This window comes from Mirounga angustirostris, unplaced genomic scaffold (genome assembly GCF_029215605.1).
Source record: "Mirounga angustirostris isolate CCGP_5_RB_7025 unplaced genomic scaffold, mMirAng1.0.hap1 SCAF_10, whole genome shotgun sequence".
Classification (NCBI taxonomy): Eukaryota; Metazoa; Chordata; class Mammalia; order Carnivora; family Phocidae; genus Mirounga; species Mirounga angustirostris.
Window position 1 is genome coordinate 59,212,090 of NW_026991718.1, and position 18,788 is coordinate 59,230,877.

Consider the following 18,788-nt stretch of genomic DNA (forward strand, 5'->3'; position numbering starts at 1 on the left):
CCTAGAACCTACGAAGGAGCCAGTCATGCAAAGAGTCTGGAGCAAAAGCTGCAGGCAGAGGAAACAGCAAATACAGAAGCCCAAAGGTTTGGAAAGAGTTTGGAAGAAGTCAGAATGGAGCTGGGGAGGTAGGCAAAAGCCAGATCAAGCAGGACCTTATGGGCTTCTCCACTGAGGTGATTTTTCCCAAGGGAGTGACATGATCAGATATATATTTTTAAAGTATCAGAGCTTAATTTGGCTGATGTGAGGAATGGATGGGAGGTAGGTTGGTGTTAATCAGGAAGGTGGAAACCAGTCATAAGACTGCAACCATCCATAAGAAGAGTGTGCTTCTCTTGTGCCATTAGCAAAATATATGTTTTGAGTGTCTTTTAGACAGTGGTCACAGATTGGCTTTGATTAATTCAAATGCATTGTTGGCTACTACTAGTTAGCTAGTCGGTACCCTTCTCTTAACACCTTTGGTTCTGTGTCTCACCAGCTGAACAAATCACCATCTTGAACCTGTGAACATGCAATAAACATATTGATTCAACACTACAAATGTTTTGAGCACCTGGTATGTGTGAGGCACTGTGTTAAGATTTGGATATTCAAGGGGAGCCTGGGTGGCTCAGTCTTAAGCGGCTGCCTTCGGCTTGGGATCAAGCCCCATGTCGGGCTCCCTGCTCAGTGGGGAGTCTGCTTCTTCCTCTCCTGCTGCCCCTCCCTCTTGTGCTCTCTTCTCTCACTCTCACTCTCTCAAATAAAATCTTTTAAAAAAAAAGATTTGGATATTCAAAAATAAATGACACTTGGTTACAGCTCTCTAGGAAACTACAGTCTGAGAACAAGAAGGCAGCCTACCAGAGACAAGTAAATCAAAAACAAGCTGGGACTTTGCTTTTCTTGTGGGAGTAGAATAAACCCTCAGAGCCCTGGGAGCAGAATGATTCTATAGATCTCTAGATGGGCTGGGGAGAGAAGAATCAGAAAGACTCAGCTTACATCAGAAACGAAAAGACAATTTGTATCCTCAACTTCATTTCATCTATGCAGCTTTCCCTGGAGTGGAGCCCCTGCACCTGATGTGCTGGTGTGATTTTCTTTTTACTTCCTGATATCTGGAATGATAGAATCCAGTGAAAAAGAGAAATCCTCTAGAGGTGCCTGGGTGGTTCAGCCAACTGAGCACCCAGCTTTTGGTTTCGGCTCAGGTCATGATCTCAAGGTTGTGAGATCGAGCCCCACATCGGGCTCCACCCTCAGTAGGGAGTCTACTTGAGAGTCTCTCCCTCTGCCCCTCCCCCCACTTGTGCTCTCACTCTCTCCCTCTCTAAAATAAATAAAAAACCTTTTTTAAAAAAAGAGAGGTCCTCTGGCTTCAAGGAAGTTTAGAGCCAGCTCATTCATAAAAAGTGATTTCTCCAAACAAAATATTTTCCACAATGCAATATCACATGTCCTTCCCTTGTCAAATAAAAACTTCCGTGAGTCATGACATTAAAAAAAATACCTTAAATAAAAAACATGTGGAAAAATTCCTTTTGAAGAGGGACCCCTCCCCAACACGACAGCAAGCTAGAAACTGAGGTCTGCCACCCCCTTTTGTTCTTAGCAAAATCCAGGTGGTTGTAAGAATCAGATGTGTGGTAGTTTTAAAATATGTCTGCAAATTCTTTAACACCCTTCAAAATATGGAGTTGAAATTTTCTTCCTGGGGTGCCTGGGTGGCTCAGTTGGTTAAGCAACTGCCTTCGGCTCAGGTCATGATCCTGGAGTCCCGGGATCGAGTCCCGCATCAGGCTCCCTGCTCAGCGGGGAGTCTGCTTCTCCCTCTACACCTGCCCCCTCTCCTGCTCTCTCTCTCTCTCAAATAAATAAATAAATAAATAAATCTTTAAAAAAAATTTTTTTTCTTCCCTTGACTGTGAGTGGGCTAAGCAACTAACAAGTTAAATATAACAGAAGTGATAGTGTCTTTGAGATTAGGACATAAAAGACATTATGCTTTGGATCACTTGCTCTGGGGAAAGTCAGTTCCCTTCTTGTGATGACACTCAATCAGCTGATGGAGAGGCCATATAGTGAGGAGCTGAGACCTCCTGCCAACAGCCCTGTGGGGGAGCCATCTTGGAAGTGGATCTTCCATTCACAGTCAAGCCTTCAGATGTCTACAGTCCCTGCTGATATCCTGACAGAAACCTCCTGAGAGACACTAAACCAGAACCAACCTGCTAAAGCACTCCAGAGTTCCTTGCCCACAGAAAATGTGATAATAAGTGTTTGTTGTCTAAACTATTGTGTTTGGGCCCCTGGGTGGTTCAGTCAGTTAAGCATCTGCCTTCGGCTCAGGTCATGATCCCAGGGTCCTGGGATTGAGCCCCACATCAGGCTCCCTGCTCCTCAGGGAGCCTGCTTCTCCCTCTCCCTCTGGCACTCCCCCTGCTTGTCCGTGCTCTCTCTCACTCTCTGTCAAATAAATAAATAAATCTTTTTAAAAAATAAAATAATGTAAACCATTGTGTTTTAAGGTGATTTTTTATACAGTGTTAGAGAACTAATACAAGATGATAATGATAAAGCGTTTAAACATACACTGTAAATATTCAGTAAATGTTAGTCATTGTTGTTGCTGCTATGTTCTCCTTTGTATCCTTAGCACCTAACACCTGCTACCTGGTAGGAGCTCAGTATACAGCATGTGAGTGGATGAGTAAATGAATGGACACACAAAGTAAAATGAAGTGTTGAGGCAATCATCCATGGCAGTTGTTTCTGAAGTTATTTGAGAAAGGACATTTCAAAAAAAAAATATGACCCCATATATCAATCAGGGTTGAATCAAGAAAACAGAAACTACTTTGGGTATTTCATTTTTTTAAGTTTTTATTTAAATTCTAGTTAGTTAACATATAGTGTAATATTGGTTTCAGGTGTAGAATTTAGTGATTCATCACTTACATATAACACCCACACATCACAAGTGCCCTCCTTAATATCCATCGCTCATTTAGCCCATCTCCCACCAACCTCCCCTCCAGCAACCCTCAGTTTGTTCCGTATAGTTAAGAGTCTGTTATGGTTTGCCTCCCTCTCCTTTTTTTTCCTCCCTTCTTCTATGTTTATCTGTTTTGTTTCTTAAATTCCACATATGAGTGAGATCATATGGTAATTGTCTTTCTCTGACTGACTTATTTTGCTTAACATAATATACTCTAGCTCCATCCACATCATTGCAAATGACAAGATTTCATTCTTTTTGATGACTGAGTGATACTCCATTGTATATTTATACCACATCTTCATCCATTCATTAGTCAGTGGACGTTTGGGCTCTTTCCATAGTTTGGCTGTTGTTGATAATGCTGCTATAAACATCGGGGTGCATGTGCCCCTTCAAATCACTATTTTTTGTACCCTTTGGATGAATACCTAGTAGTGCAATTGCTGGATCATAGGGTAGTTCTATTTTTAACTTTTTGAGGAACCTCTATACTGTTTTCCAGAGTGGCTGCACGAGGTTGCATTCCCACCAACAATGTAAGAGGGTTCCTCATTCTCCACATCCTCGCCAACATCTATTGTTTCCTGAGTTGTTAATTTTAGCCATTCTGACAGGTGTGAGGTGGTATCTCATTGTGGTTTTGATTTGTATTTCCCTGATGATGAGTGATGTTGAGCATCTTTTCATGTGTCTGTTAGCCATCTCTATGTCTTCTTTGGAGAAATGTCTGTTCATGTCTTCTGCCCATTTCTTGATTGGATTATTTGTTTTTTGGGTGTTGAGTTTGATAAGTTCTTTTTTTTTTTAAGATTTATTTATTCATTTGAGAGAGCGAGAATGAGAGAGAGTACATGAGAGGGGGGAGGGTCAGAGGGAGAAGCAGGCTCCTCGCTGAGCAGGGAGCCCGATGCGGCACTCGATCCCGGGACTCCAGGATCATGACCTGAGCTGAAGGCAGTTGCTTAACCAACTGAGCCACCCAGGCGCCCTGATAAGCTCTTTATAGATTTTGGGTACTAACCCTTTATCAAACATGTCATTTGTCATCTTCTCCCATTCCATTGCCTTTTAGTTTTGTTGACTGTTTCCTTCACTGTGCAGAAGCTTTTTATCTTGATGAAGTCTCAATAGTTCATTTTAACTTTTGTTTCCCTGCCTCCAGAGATGTGTCTAGTAAGAAGCTGCTACAGCTGAGATCAGAGAGGTTGCTTCCCATTTTCTCCTCTAGGATTTTGATGGCTTCCTGTCTCACATTTAGGTCTTTCATACCTTTCATCCATTTTTAATTTATTTTTGGTGTAAGAGTGGTCCAGTTTCATTCCGTTGCATGTTGCTGTCCAGTTTTCCCAACACCATTTGTTGAAGAGAATATCTTTTTTCCATTGGATAGTCTCTCCTGCTTTGTTGAAGAGTAGTTAACCATATAGTTATGGGTCCATTTCTGGGTTTTCTTTCTGTACAATTGATCTATGTGTCTGTTTTTGTGCCAGCACCATACTGTCTTGATGACTATGGCTTTGTAATGTAGCTTTAAGTCCAAAATTGTGATGCCTCCAGCTTTGCTTTGCTTTTTCAAGATTGCTTTGGCGATTCAGGATCTTTTGTGGTTCCATACTTTTGGTATTTCAAACAGAGGGAATTTAATATTAGGAATTGGTTGCATAGGCAATGGAAGAGTTGAGAAGCAAAACAGGGAGGAATGAGGCAACCTAGAGATTAGCCAGAGCAGGAAGCCTACATTATTCCTAGAGATAAAGGGACAATGAGAGGAGGTGGTATGGCCACAGTCCAGAATTTGGAGCCATCCATGGGGAGACCCCAGAAGGATGGTTGTTGGGCCTGAGCCATGAGAGAGAAGCAACCTGAATTACACAGAGATAAAGAGGAAGAAATACCTTGGTTTCTTCCTTTCTCTTGCCCTCCAGTCTTTTACCAGTGCATCCCATTGGCCAGATCTCCCAGAAAGCCAGCTAGCAAAGGAGCCTTGGGAAATGGAAATATTTCCTATGAAATAGATCAGAGCAGGAGAGGGCAAGGAATGGATCGAAGAGCAAAAATTATGTGTACATAGTAATATTTGTAATAATACATGTATACATGTATTTATGTATATATCTGTATGTGTATATAAATATATAGATATAATTCTACATATGAGTGAGATCATATGATAATTGTCTTTCTCTGATTGACTTATTTTGCTTAGCATAATACCCTCTAGTTCCATCCACATCATTGCAAATGGCAAGATTTCATTTTTTTGGTGGCTGAGTAGTATTCCATTGTGTGTGCTTATTTATCCATTCATCTGTTGATGGACATCTTGGCTCTTTCCATAGTTTGGCTATTGTGGACATTGCTGCTATAAATATTGGGGTGCAGGTGCCCCTTTGAATCACTATTTTTGTATCTTTGAGGTAAATCCCTAGTAGTGCAATTGCTGGGTCACGGGGTAGCTCTGTTTTCAAATTTTTGAGGAACCTCTATACTGTTTTCCAGAGTGGCTGCACCAGCTTGCATTCCCACCAACAGTGTAGGAGGGTTCCCCTTTCTCCACATCCTCTCCAACATCTGTTGTTTCCTGAGTTGTTAATGTTAGCCATTCTTTTTTTTTTTTTTAAGATTTTATTTATTTGACAGAGAGGAGACGACAGCGAGAGAGGGAACACAAGCAGGGGGAGTGGGAAAGGGAGAAGCAGGCCTCCCGCCGAGCAGGGAGCCCGATGCGGGGCTCGATCCCAGGACCCTGGGATCATGACCTGAGTCGAAGGCAGATGCTTAACGACTGAGCCACCCAGGCGCCCCAATGTTAGCCATTCTGACAGGTGTGAGGTGGTATCTCATTGTGGTTTTGATTTGTATTTCCCTGATGATGAGTGATATTGAGCATTTTTTCATGTGTCTGTTGGCCATTTGGATGTCTTCTTTGGAGAAATGTCTGTTCATGTCTTCTGCCCATTCCGTGATTGGATTATTTGTCCTTTGGATTTTAAGTTGATAAGTTGTTTATAGATTTTGGATACTAGCCCTTTATCTGTTAAGACATTTGCAAATATCTTCTCCCATCCTGTGAGTTGTCTTTTGGTTTTGTCGACAGTGTCCTTTGCTGTGCAGAAGCTTTTTATCTTGAGGAAGTCCCACTAGTTCATTTTTGCCCTTGTTTCCCATATGTGGAATTTAAGAAACAAAACAGAGGATCATAGGGGAAGAGAGGAAAAAATAAAACAAGACAAAACCAGAGAGGGAGAGACAAACCATAAGAGACTCTGAATCATAGGAAACAAATTGAGGGTTGCTGGAAGGGAGGGGGATGGGGGAATGGGGTAACTGGGTGATGGACATTAAGGAACGCACATGATGTAATGAGCACTGGGTATTATATGAGACTGATGAGGGGCGCCTGGGTGACTTATTCGGTTAAGCAACTACTTTCAGCTCAGGTCATGATCCCAAGGTCCTGGGATCAAGCCCCGCATTGGGCTCCCTGCTCGGCGGGAAGCCTGCTTCTCCCTCTCCCACTTGTGTTCCCTCTCTCACTCTCTGTCAATTAAATAAATAAATAAAATCTTAAAAAAAAAAAAAGACTGATGAATCATTGATCTCTACCTCTGAAATTAATAACACATTATATGTTAATTAATTGAATTTAAATTAAAAATTTTAAAAAGAAACAAAATAAATACTAGATCTAAAAAAATAATAATAAATAAATAGATAGATATACAGACTGAAAATGATAAAGCAAATGTGGAAAATGACCAACACACACCAAAAAAGAAAAAGATAAAAAGCATTATTTTATTTTATAGGTTTAAATGTAAAGTATTTATACTTTTTGTACAATTAGCAAGAACACATATTAAGGGATGCCTGGGTGGCTCAGTTGGTTAAGCGGCTACTTTTGACTCAGGTCATGGTCTCATGGGTCCTGGGATCAAGCACCACGTCAGGCTCCCTGCTCAGCGGGAAGTCTGCTTCTCCCTCTGCCTCTCCCCACCACCCCCACACCCATCCCCGCTCATTCTTTCTCTCTCTCTCTCAAATAAATAAAATCTTAAAAAAAAAGAAAAGAAAACCACTAATCTAGATGATCAATCAAAACACTTTTACCCTAAACTTTTTTTTTGGTTTAGTGATAGGATACTTGATAAAATTCAAATAGATGCTTGATTAGAATAATAATATTAATAACAATTATTATTAGGATATAATATTTCTATTTCCTGATTTACATAATAGTGCTATGCTTGTATAAGAGAAAAATCTTATATATTAGAATGTACACATTATTTAGGGGTAAAGGGGCATCATCATATATGTATCATGTGTCAAACTGTTCAGGAACAAAAAGTATATATAAATGAAGTATAAATACATTTTAGTTTAAACATTTATTTAAGTGTAAATATATTTTATTTTATAAAAATATTTTTAGGGGCGCCTGGGTGGCTTAGTCGGTTGAGCGGCTGCCTTTGGCTCGGGTCGTGATCCCTGGGTCCTGGGATCAAGCCCCGTGTCCGGCTCCCTGTTCAGTGGAGAGCCTGCTTCTCCCTCTCTCTCTGCCTGCCTCTCTGTCTACTTGTGCTTTCTCTCTCTGTGTCAAATAAATAAATAAAATCTTTAAAAAATATATATTTTTTATACTAAAATATTTATGTTTGGGGAATCTGGGTAAAGGGAATTCTTGTTCTATTCTTGCAATGTTAAAATATAAGTTAAAAATAAAACATTTTTGGGGCGCCTGCGTGGCTCAGTCGGTTAAGCATCTGCCTTCGGCTCAGGTCATGATCCCAGGGTCCTGGGATCGAGCCCCGCATCGGGCTCCCTGCTCAGTGGGAAGCCTGCTTCTCTCTCTCCCGCTCCCCCTGCTTGTGTTCCCTCTCTCGCTGTGTCTCTCTCTGTCAAATAAATAAATAAAATCTTTTAAAAAATAAAAATAAATAAATAAATAAAACATTTTTGCTTAACTTACATGTGATGGAACTGGGAGAGGGCTTGGGAGGGACTGATTAATAAATCATTTAAGGAAAATAAGAGAAGAGGGGTGCCTGGGTTACTCAGTCTGTTAAGCATCTGCCTTTGCTCAGGTCATGATCCCAGGGTCCTGGGATGGAGTCTTCATCGGGCTCCCTGCTCAGCGGGGAGTCTGCTTCTCCCTCTCCCTTTGCTGTTCTCCCTGCTTGTGCTCTCTCTCTCTCTAATAAATAAATCTTGAAAAAAAAAAAAAAGAGAAGAAAGACAAACTTTTGGCCAAATCTGGAAGAGGGCCAGCGTGGTGTCTTTCGATCTCTAGCAAGCTGCACGCAGTGTCTGCAACTTGCAGCAGTTGGCCAGGGACACTCCTGCAGCTGATGACATCTTCAGCTCTCCACCCACAAACCTCTGGAAGGTGAAGATGGAAAGGAACAGCCTGGCAGGATTTATAGAGCATTCCAATACTCTTAGCTCCCTTCCCTAGTGACAAGTCTCAAAATGAAAGACACCAGACTGAGAGAATAATTTTGAGAAATCTAAGACATTTGTAAATGTAAGAAGATGAAGGAAATATGATTCACTTGGCAAGTAGAGGGGAAAAATAAACCTTAAATGATCTAGTAAATGTGTAAAAATGTGGGATGAAGCTTAAAACTCCAAAGAGGCCATCAGCATATTGTAAATTAAATTTCCTGAAAGATTGTCTGGGATTAAACTGGTACCCTGTGTACGTGAACTTCATATAGAGGCAAAGAGCTTTGTCTGCTATAAATTGAAAACATTAATGTAGAAGTTTTCTCTAAAATCAAGACATAATATCTGAAAGCAAGGCTCAAAAATTGTATCAACCACTATTTACCAATCTTTCAGAAAATGATGGGCACCCAAGGAAAAATGTACAAAAAAACAAACAGGCAATTTACAAGAAGAAATGCAAAATGCCAAAAAAGATCGTTTTTTTTAAACCTGCCTAATAATAAAAAGAAATACAAATTTATGCAATGACAAAATACCATTTTTATTAATCAAATTGGCAAATTGCTTTTATCTAAGTAAACTCTTTGCCTACATGGGGATCAAACTCACAACCCCAAGATCAAGAGTTACATGCTCTACTGACTGAGCCAGCCAGGCACCCCCTGGCAAATTGCTTTTTAAAAAATTTTAATACCCAGTGTTAGTAAAGGTGGGACAAAGGAATGTACATACTTATTATACATATCAAGAAAGAGCATAAATTGGTGCTTTCTAGAGTGTAATTTTCCCAAGTAGTGTTTTTTCCCTAAACAGAGCTGGAGATGCTCCTTAGGAAGCACAGAAAGGGCTGATTGGGAAGCTGAGACCCTCAGTCCAGAAGACCAAGTCAATAAAGAGATGTAGAGGATGGAGGGTTTGGACAATTTGGGAAATTTTGAGAATTTAGGAATTGGGAGAATCAGGAAATACAGTGAGCACAGGAATCCTAGGATGCTCCCTGATTTAGGGAAAAGGAAACTCAGGCTTTAACTTTTAAAATTGATACCAATGATGAAAGTACTCCTGGTCATTCTTAGTACACACCTTGAGTTCAATTGGCCAGCCAGATCTTCTCCTCTAAACCTAGGATACTATTCACATACCTAACCAAAAGATCATCCATAAGAAAAAATCTGGGCTTTTTTTTTTAAGGTTCATTTGAATACAATTAGACCTCAAGTAGTACCAATTTATGGGGAGTTCTAAAGGACAGAAAGAAACAACACAATTCATTTGGGGTCAACAAACTTCTCTGGACCATTCATTCTCTGTCTGGGCCTCTGAGACACCCCAGCCCCTCCAATTCCAGACCCTGTCCAGAGGTCGTCTTTTCCCAGAGTACTCTGAGGTAGGACGCTGAGGGGCAGGGCCCATTCTCAACATCCTCAGAACTGTAGCCTAGCACAAACCTCTACTCAGAAAGATAAATTTAAATTCCAAGTTTGACAGAAAAATCTCCATTCATACTGAACTGTAATCAGAAACCTAAGGCATTTCTACATCTTGGAAGAGATATTCCGGATTTCCCAAAGAAATGCTTGAAGAAATCAATTTCTTAAAACTGAAATTGTTACCCTCAATCCGCGAAATTTAATTTCATGCTTCCAAATGGATATGATGCTTTGTTTTGCAGGGCACACATAGCTCTAATTATATGGAAACTGTGCAAGAGGGAACCACATGGCAATCATCATGCAGTTGGAGAGTAATTATCGGTTCCCTTCTGTTGTCTAAACCACAGCCACAAATAAAATATTAAAATTGTAAATAATATAGTGATTAATCCTGTTAACTCTTTGGACAGTGTTTTTACCAGGTGTATAGGCCTTGGGAGAGGGAAATGTTTAATCATAAAAATGTCAAGCCTCAATTTTCCCAAACAAAAGAACTTTAAAACAGAAGGAAAAATCCTAAGATCTACATAGCATCTAGCTAAAAAAAAAAAAAAAAAAACTGAACTGCCTGTTTTTTGCCTTAAGGAAACTGTGAAGTATTGAGATATCAGCTTTGTGGGCAATGGAGCCAGCATGTTAGTCAACCCTGTTAGTTTTGCTAATTCATTCAAAATAAAAAGGATCCCAACCTGGAAAATGGGATCCGTCAAAGCTGATTTGACAGTTGAGGTGCTTACTGTGAAAGCCTGCCTAAGGAGCTTTCTCCCTCAACTGCTTTCGCATTTCTCCCCGCTCCCCAGATAATTGTTATTTAACAACTATTTGTATGAAGAACCTACTAAAATGTCAGGTAAGGAGATTTCTAGAGAATTTCTTTGATCGCTCCAATTGCCTGGTGCAGTGCTAAGCACAGAATCAAACACAGTCCCAAAATGGGTCACAACAGGAAATTCTAAGATCGCTGCTGTAGTTTCGCGCCAGCTGTCTCAGCCACTGATTATATTAAGCAGTCAGTTTTCACTGAGTGTCTACCCTGGCCAAGCACTGTCGATCGACTGAGCCAATCAAGTTGGCATTAGCCTTTTGGAATGTGAAGCTAGGAGGAGTTAGACTTTTCTGTCAAAGTCTGCCTCAGATTTTGTGTCCTAGGCAGGCAGCATACATTAACAGGGCACCAAACTTGGCAGAGAGACGTGCATGCCGGAGTCGAGAGACTAAAAAACGTAGTTCCGATGCTGTAAGAGTTTATAGTCAAGCTAGGGATTAAGAATTTTGGTGTTGGGCGCCTGGGTGGCTCAGTTGGTTAAGCGACTGCCTTCGGCTCAGGTCATGATCCTGGAGTCCCTGGATCGAGTCCCGCGTCGGGCTCCCTGCTCGGTGGGGAGTCTGCTTCTCCCTCTGACCCTCCCCCCTCTCATGTGCTCTCTCATTCTCTCTCTCTCAAATAAATAAAATAAAAATAAATAAAAATAAAAAATAAGATCAGTGGGCGCCTGGATGGCTCAGTTGGTTAAGCGACTGCCTTCGGCTCAGGTCATGATCCTGGAGTCCCTGGATCGAGTCCCGCGTCGGGCTCCCTGCTCGGCAGGGAATCTGCTTCTCCCTCTGACCCTCCCCCCTCTCATGTGCTCTCTCTCATTCTCTCTCTCTCAAATAAATAAATAAAAAATCTTTAAAAAAAAAAAAAAAGAATTTTGGTGCTGCTGTCAATTATATTACAATAAAACATTTATTTTTTTAAGAGATTTATTTTATTTTATTTATTTTATTTTTTAAAAGATTTTATTTATTTATTTGAGAGAGAGAATGAGAGAGAGCACATGAGAGGGGGGAGGGCCAGAGGGAGAAGCAGACACCCTGCCGAGCAGGGAGCCTGATGCGGGACTCGATCCAGGGACTCCGATGCGGGACTCAATCCCGGGACTCCAGGATCATGACCTGAGCCGAAGGCAGTCGCTTAACCAACTGAGCCACCCAGGCGCCCCTACAATAAAACATTTAAAGAAAGAAGAATTTTGGTGCTGGGAAGGACATTAGAGATAACGAGATCAGCGAATAGATTTTCAAGTCCCATACTCTTGGGGTGGTCAGTCACTATGCATACCCACCTCCGCCCCCTGCCAGTCACAGAGGGTCTGCTTATATGTTTGCTGCCATTTTACATATGTTATTCTATGTTATTACATAGGTAAAGCCCATATTAATTTCAAAAGGGACAAAAAGGTATAGAGGAAAATGTGTCCCCACCACTTCTGGTCCCCAGCCATCCAGTTCCCCACCTCAGAAGCAACCCATGATAGAACTTTCTTGCATGTAATCGTAGAGATGGTTTGTGCATCTATGAACGTGTACGTGTGAAGGAAGATATGGGGGTAGAGATATACAATATAGTATATTATGACTACTATTCTGCTCCTTGATTTTTCACTTAATTTAGAGATTATAATCTTGGAGATCCCATGTCAGAATTTATAGGCCTCCTTATTTTTTAAATTTAATTTTCTAATGAGAAATTAGTTACATGGTCCAAAATTAATTTAAAAATAAAAGTTTCTCTCTCGCCCATGTCTCCAGTCACCAAGAACTAACCTTTATTATTTGTTCTTATATAACTTTCTAGAATTTATTTATGCTTATAAGCCAATGAACTTCTTTTATTTCCCATCTTTTTACACAAAAAGCAGAATACTATACATACTCTTCTGCACTTTCCTTTTGTCATTTAACAATATATCTTTGCAGAACTCTACATTTCAGGTTGTGGACAGACCCTTCCTTCTTTTGTAACAACAGTTCAATAGTATTCTATTGCACATTGTACCATAATTGATTTGCTCTTACAAGTAATGCTGTCAGTTAAGTAATCTTGTACTTGTGCAATTTCCTACATGTGCTAGCATTTGTAGGCTAAATTCCCAGAAGGCAAATTGATGGGTCAATGGACATTTGCATTTGTAATTTTGATTTTAATTTCCATTTCTCTTAAGAATGAGTGCATATTTTCATTTGTGCAAGCATGATTTGTATTGCCTTTTCTGTGAGCTACATTTTTATATCCTTTGCCCTTTTATAGCCTTTGTCTAACACCAGGTCTTTTGGTCTTTTGATGATGGATTTGTGGGAGTTTTTTTCTATTTTTTTATTTTTTTAAAGATTTTATTTATTTGACAGAGACACAGCAAGAGAGGGAACACAAGCCTTTCTTGTTTTTGTTGGTTGGTTGGTTGGTTGGTTTTTTTTAGATTTTATTTATTTATTTCACAGAGAGATAGCGAGAGCAGGAACACAAACAGGGGGAGTGGGAGAGGGAGAAGCAGGCTTCCCACCGAGCAGGGAGCCCGATGCGGGGCTCGATCCCAGGACCCTGGGATCATGACCTGAGCCGAAGGCAGACTTCTAACAACTGAGCCACCCAGACGCCCCTGTGGGAGTTTTTACATATCAAAGAAATTAACCTTCATGCAATGCATCACACACCTTTTTCCCAGTTTGTTGTTGGTCATTGACTCTGTTTTTTACTTTTTATCATGTAGCATATTTACTTTTAAGTAGGCTCCATGTCCAACATGGGGCTTGAACTCATGACCCTGTGATCAAGAGTCGCATGCTCTACAGACCATGCAGCATATTTTTATTTTCACATTATCACATGTATTAACTTTTTCAGAGATTCTGGGTTTAAGTCTTCATTAGAAAGGCCTTTCCGGGGGTGCCTGGGTGGCTCAGTCGTTAAGCGTCTGCCTTCGGCTCAGGTCATGATCCTGGGGTCCTGGGATCGAGCCCCACATCAGGCTCCCTGCTCGGCGGGAAGCCTGCTTCTCCTTCTCCCACTCCCCCTGCTTGTGTTCCTGCTATTGCTATCTCTCTGTGAAATAAATAAATAAAATCTGTAAAAAAAACAAAAAACAAACAAAAACAAGAAAGGCCTTTCCCCCCAGGAGGTTATACCAGAATATCTCACATACTTTGCTCCAGTACTTCCATGGTTTTATTTTTTATATTTAAATCTTCAGTCCAACTGGAACTTACTCTGATATTAAAAAAGTTAAATTGGGGGACACATGGCTGCTTCAGTCAGTAGAGCAAGCAACTCTTGATCTTGGGTCATGAGTTCAAGCCTCATGTTGGGCGTAGAGTTTAATCTAAAAATAAAAAACAGGGAGCCTGGGTGGCTCAGTTGGTTAAGCGACTGCCTTCGGCTCAGGTCATGATCCTGGAGTCCCGGTATCGAGTCCCGCATCGGGCTCCCTGCTCGGCAGGGAGTCTGCTTCTCCCTCTGACCCTCCCCCCTCTCATGTGCTCTCTCATTCTCTCTCTCTCTCAAATAAATAAATAAAATCTTTAAAAAAAAAATTAAAAAAAATAAAAAATAAAAATAAAAAACAGATTCTAAAAGGTTAAATTGGGATCCATTTTACTTTTTTCTAGATATCTACCCAGTGGTCCTAAAATCATTATTGAACAATCCATATTTTCCCCAATTTGCAAATGTTACTTTATCATATATTAAATTTCTCTATGTATTTGAGCCTATTCCTCTACTTGCTGTTTTTATCCTTTGATCTGTATGTCTGTACGGGCACTAGCACCACAGATTGAATTACTGAAGCCTAATAATATGGTTTAACACTGGTAAGACAGTCTCCCCTCAATATCCTTCCTGTTCAGAATTTTCCTGGCTATTCTTGCTTGTTTATTTTTCCATATGAACTTTAGAATCAGCTTGTCAAGTTCCCAGAAAAATAATCCTTTTGGTATTTTTATTGGGATTGTGGTAAATATTTTTTAGATTAATTTAGTGAGAATTGATATCTTTATGATGTTGAGTCTTCATTCCAAGAACATGGCAGTCCTATCTGTAAAGCCTTTTTTTTTTTAAAGACTTTATTTACTCATGAGAGACAGAGATAGAGAGAGAGAGGCAGAAGCAGAGGGAGAAGCAGGCTCCCCGCGGAGCAGGGAGCTGGATGTGGGACTTGATTCCAGGACCCCGGGATCACGACTGGAGCCAAAGGAAGACGCATAACCAACTGAGACACCCAGGCACCCTCTGTAAAGCCTTTTGATTCTCTCAGAATTGTTTTAAACTTTTATCCAAATAGATCCTATGCATTTTTTGTTTAAGATTTTATTTATTTATTTGAGAGAGAGAGACAGAGATAGTGAGAGAGAGCATGGGGAGGAGAGGGAGAAGCAGGCTCCCCTCTGAGCAGGGAGCCCCATCGGGAGCTCGATCCCAGGACTCTGGGATCATGACCTGAGCTGAAGGTAGATGCTTAACCAGCTGAGCCCCACGCCCCAGTCCTGTACATTTCTTGTTCAGTTTATTCCTAAGAATTTTGTCTTTCTTTCTTTCCTGTGGTACAATTATAAATAATGTCTTTTCTCCTTAAATATTGAATATTTAAGACATCTGTACATCTGGGTCAATATTCTCTGATTTCATATGTCATATCTCTGAAGCAACGTGACATCAATCAATGCCAAAGCACTCCAGGGTACCTCAAATTATGAAACATAAAGTAAATAAGTTTTCATTGATTTTATTTTTTTTAATCCCCACATGGTTAGGACCTGGCTTTAAAACTCAGGTTTAACAACAACAAAACCCTCTCTAGTGAAAAAGAAAAAAAAAAGTAAAATCAATGAAAACTTCCTTTTTAAAAAATAAGTTTTCACTACCACACCTCCAGGCATCCCTAGAAACAGGGATCTTCTTCAAATGTAAACTGGATAATCTGAGTTCCATGCTTAAAATCTTCAGTGGCTTCTTATTGCACTGGGAATAAAATCAATACCTAAGCAGACCTGGAAAGCCCCATGAAGATCTGGCCCCTTCCTACCTTCTCTTCAATCTCATCTACCTTGCTCTTGCCTCAGATTTTTGCACATGCCTTCCCACTGCCTGGAACATTCTTTTCCAGACACTCCTTTTCATTCATGGCTCAGTTTATTTATTTTTTTAATTAATTTATTTATTTTAGAGAGACAGAGTATGTGTGTGAGCATGAGCGGGAGGGGCAGAGAGAGAGAGAGAATCTAAAACAGACTCCATGCTGAGTGCAGTGCTCGACGAGGGGCTTGTTCTCAGGACCCTGAGATCACGACCTGAGCCGAAACCAAGAGTCGGATGCTTAACTGACTGCACCACCCAGGTGCCCCTCATGGCTCAGTTTAAATGTCACTTACTCTGGAGGCTTTCTCTGACCACATCTAAGGAGATTATCCTCTTTTATTTATTTATGTATTTATTTATTTAAAGATTTATTTATTTATTTGACAGAGAGAGACACAGCGAGAGAGGGAACACAAGCAGGGGGAGTGGGAGAGGGAGAAGCAGGCTTCCCGCTGAGCAGGGAGCCCGATGCGGGGCTCGATCCCAGGACCCTGGGATCATGACCTGAGCTGAAGGCAGATGCTTAATGACTCAGCCACCCAGGTGCCCCAGATTATCCTCTTTTAATACTATATGGCAACCCTTTGTTTCCTTCATCACAGGTATCACAATTCTTAATTACCTTAATTTTATGTGTTAGTCTTTCAATTTATTCCTTGTATCTCCCTAGACTGTGAGCCTTGCATGGGCAGGGTCTTTTGTGTCTTGCTCACCACTTGTACTCTCAGCAACAAACACCTGGCCATTAGTACATAATAGGGGTTCAAAAATAATTGTTAAAAGAGTAAATGCATAGATTCTCAAAAAGCTCATCCATTTCCATTCTCTTTATTTATTTACTCAAACTCTTCTTCCCCCACTTCTCCTTTGCTGCCAAAATCCTACTCATCCTCCAACGTCCAGCTCAAAGGCCAGCTTCTCCAGGACCCTTCCCCTGATGACTTGTTTACTATACATTCCTGTTCCCACCTTCATGCCATCTTCTTTCCACCCAACTTCTTCTAGTCCCCATGACAACTATTTTAACCCTTCACTACTGGTACAAGCTCCCAACCCTATCATCCCATGGGAAGGACCTCCCACCTCACTTCGAAAATAGAGGCCTTAGGGCAAGGTCCTCCAAGTGTGGTGGTTTTTTTCAATGTAATCATTTTCAAGTTTCTTCCATCATAAAGACAAGCAAGCAAATATATAAGCAAATTCTCTCCTTCAATTCATTTCCCCCTTGTGTGAGTTATTTACTGCTGTGTAACAAGCTACCCCAAAATTCCATACTTAACAACAATCATTATTTTGTGCACAGTGCTACAGTTTGGACAAAAATCAGCAGGGAAAAATCATCTCTGCACCATGTGTTATCAGTTAGGCTGGCTCAACTGGGGGACTAGAAGGTCCACTTCATGTTGGCATATTAATACTGGCTGTCAGCTGGGGCTATGAGTGAGGCCCTGATTATTCTCCACATGGACCTCTCCTCAGGCTACTTAGACTTCTGACAAACATTGTGGCTTCATTCAAGAGTGAGTGTGTGGGGGACGCCTGGGTGGCTCAGTCAGTTAAGCATCTGCCTTTGGCTCAGGTCCTGATCTCTGGGTCCTGGGATCGAGTTCTTTGTCAGGCTCCCTGCTCACTGGGGAGTTTGCTTCTCCCTCTGCCCCTCCCCCTGCTTGTGAGCACACTCTCTCTGTCAAATAAATAAATCTTTAAAAAAAAAACCAATGAGTGTGTGAGGGGCACCTGGGTTGCTCAGTTAAGCATCCAGCTCTTGGTTTCAGCTCAGGTCATGATCTCCAGGGTGATGGGATCGAGCCCCACGTCAGGTTCCACACTCAGAGTGGAGTCTGCTTCAAGATTCTCGCCCTCTGCCCCTCCCCCCACTCTCTCTCTCTCACATAAATAAATAAATCTTAAAAAAAGAAAAAAAGTGAGTGTGTGAGACAGAAAGTAGAAGGTACCAGTTTCTTGAGGTCTGAGTCCACATCACTTCCACCATGTTCTGATAGTTAAAATTCAGGGGATGGGGATCTACCTTTTGATGAGAGAATTGTCAAAAAATCTAGTTCATGTTTTAAAACCATAAAACAGGTTCTCTCCCCTCCCTTTTGCAGCCAATCTGAGATGGAGCACTCATGAATGGCATTAGTCTTCACATAAGAAGAGACCAGAGAGCTAGCTAGATCTCATCCCACCAAGTGAGGCTACAACAAGGAGTTAGTAGTCTGCAACCTGGAAGAGGACTCTCACTAGAATCTGACTGTGCTGGCACCCTGATCCTGGACTTCCAGCCTCCAGAACTGTGAGAAATAAATTTCTGTTGTTTATAAGCCAACCAGTCCATAGTACTTTGTTATAGCAGCCCAAAATGACTAAGACAGATGTCAAGGATCTAGCCCAGGGTTACACAGCTGGTAAGTAGCAACAGCAAGAATCAACCCAGGCAATCTGGCTTTGGAGTCCATATGCTTAACTACCCTACACTGCCTTTCAAAATACCTTGACCATTTAATAACTAAATAGTATTCCTATGAGTTAATAGACAACAATTAGGATAATCAGTCTCCTATCATTTTACACATACGAAAATTAGCTCTCAGAGTTGTTAAATAACTTGTACGTGCAGACTGATTGGTGAAGGGCCCAACTCATAATAATAGCTAATGGCCATTATTTATTAAGTGCCTGCTATATGCCTGGCCCTTATTCTGGGCCCTTTGAATCCTTACCCCTCTATGAGATTAGTGTTAGATATGAGGAAACAAAACCCCAAGGAATTAAGTAATGCTCAAGAGCACACAGCTGGCAAGCATCAGATCCAGGATTAAATTCCAGAACCTGTGCCCTTTCTTCTCTGAGCTACAGCATCTCCCAGTTAATCACAGGCACTCTGTTTTTTCAGTACCATCTACATGAAGAGCCCTTTCTCATACAATGCTGGTGAAAGTATGAATAGATGCAATCATCACAGAGGGCAGTTTGGCAATATTTGTCAAAATGACATATGTTTATTCACAGCAGTGTA

The 18,788-nt window shown here is 41.0% G+C and overlaps 1 long non-coding RNA gene across 3 annotated transcripts in view; it reads left to right on the top strand.

Annotated features, from left to right (window-relative positions):
- LOC123851265 (uncharacterized) overlaps nucleotides 1–18,788 on the top strand; it is a 167,438-nt gene that overhangs the window by 103,968 nt on the left and 44,682 nt on the right. For 2 of the 3 annotated variants that reach the window (XR_010405678.1, XR_006792517.3), the window contains one exon: nucleotides 17,878–18,731. The exons of the other annotated variant lie outside the window; for it this stretch is intronic. This is a non-coding gene — a long non-coding RNA (uncharacterized LOC123851265). Of the gene's footprint in view, nucleotides 1–17,877; nucleotides 18,732–18,788 lie in introns of those variants that run through there. 3 annotated transcript variants of the gene reach the window in all.